Source organism: Chiloscyllium plagiosum, unplaced genomic scaffold, assembly GCF_004010195.1.
Source record: "Chiloscyllium plagiosum isolate BGI_BamShark_2017 unplaced genomic scaffold, ASM401019v2 scaf_17388, whole genome shotgun sequence".
Lineage (NCBI taxonomy): Eukaryota > Metazoa > Chordata > Chondrichthyes > Orectolobiformes > Hemiscylliidae > Chiloscyllium > Chiloscyllium plagiosum.
In genome coordinates this window covers 1-1,776 of record NW_025175634.1, presented here as the reverse complement: position 1 = coordinate 1,776, position 1,776 = coordinate 1, and the positions used below count along the sequence as shown (strand labels likewise).

At 41.3% G+C, this 1,776-nt stretch overlaps 1 pseudogene; it reads right to left on the bottom strand.

Moving 5' to 3' along the window:
- Positions 1 to 350: 350 nt before the first annotated feature.
- Positions 351 to 1,443, bottom strand: LOC122545339 (annotated as a pseudogene).
- Positions 1,444 to 1,776: the final 333 nt, after the last annotated feature.

Here is a 1,776-nt window from a genome sequence, read left to right as displayed (position 1 = left end):
GTTTGTAGAAGTAATCACTGACTAGTTTCAAACAATGGAGGCTGAATAGGTTTTTGTATTGATCATAATTGCAGTGTCACCCCAGTTGTATCACTGTGAGACACGTTGTGTCAAATACTATGACAGACTGTAAACTGTAAAATGCAGAGAATTTCTTCACTTCCTAGAAAGCAGTGATTCAGACTCCTCTAAAAATGATTTGGTGCATGATTCCAGCTTTTACGATCCATTGTATTTTGAAAGCTTGGAATACTTTTCCAGGTTCGATCTGCATTTAACTTGACAATCAACACGAAGAAGGTAGAAAAAATATATACATTTGTACAAACTAGCACTACTGGATTGCGTTTAAATTGCATCTCACATTATTTCTCGTTCCTGCCATGGTAGAAATCACCAATTTGAGATAAGCACTTGTCAGTGGTTTTAGTATGAGGATGTCGCTGTGCACAACACTGTGACCCACTGTAGTATCACAATGATGTAGACCAGTACACTCGTTCTCTGTTCTTTACTCGAGATCTCAATTTTCATTTGAAAGAGCCATTTAGTACTGATCATGTTTAGAATGAATGCCATAGTTGACATAACAATTAGCAGTGATTTCCTGAGCTGTCCGATATATTAAAACGAACATTTTGTCCGAGCATTTAATTGATGGAAGTGTTAGCAGTACATATGACATGCCCAAAACATTGTCCCATTGTTTCAGCAGTTTGCTAGGTTAAATGGTACATTTCCTCTTTGATAGTTTTGTAAGAGGCAGCCTGAGGTCTGCTTCAGATCGCAGTTGGTATAATTGCATTTAAAACTCGTACTGACCGTCAGTTTATGATGGAATTGACAAAATGTTCCCTCGAGCTGTTTTTGAACGGGTCCAGCCCTGGCTCCTCTCGCTGTGGTATCTTGCACAGTAATAGATGGCGGTGTCTTCGATCCTCAGGTTCCCCATGTCCAACGCGAAAATGTTGTTTGAAGTGTCTTTGGACGCAGTAAATCAACCCTTAATCGCTGGTGCATAGTCATTGCTGGATGAATCATAGTAGCTAACCAGCCACTCCAGACCCTGTCCGGGAACCTGTCGGACCCAGTACATGTAGTAGCTGCCAAGATTGAAGCCGCTGGTTTTACAGGTCAGTTTCAGGCTGCCTACGGGACGGCCAGTCTCTGCCTCTGGCTGGGTCAAAACAACCTCCGACTGGACACCTTTAAAAAAGAAAACAAATAAACCATGAGCATTAATGTTGGTGAAATGATGGCTGAGTCTTTTACATTCCTGCCGTAGACTAACATTGAGACAGTCACAAAGAGAGACTTGAACAAAAAACACTCACATGATAAGAAAGTCAGTAACAAACTGAGAAAAAGTGTCGACACAATCATTCTGATAACTTGTGGGAAGCGGTTCTGCTAAGATCTTTCTACAGATCCGACCCAGGAGTGTTGAATTACGGTCCAGTGCCCAGGATTTATATGGCCATCGTAAGGGGCAGGCTTACAGCTTCCGCGTGTTGGTTTCCTGCTGGAGGCTCAGACCGGATCCTGGTATCAGCTTGTACAGCCCGAACACATGGGGTCATGTCTTTACATGAGGTTCTGCTTAAACATGTTCACATACACATCTTGGGATATTTGTTTTGCTGAATAGCTTCTTTGGAAGTAAATTTGAGTAGCTTCAGGTCTGTTTCACATGATAGTTGCATGTATTTTGTTTAAAAAAAACAAATTCAACTGGAAGTTAGTTCCCTTTATTTCTACATTCATTCACAAGCAGAT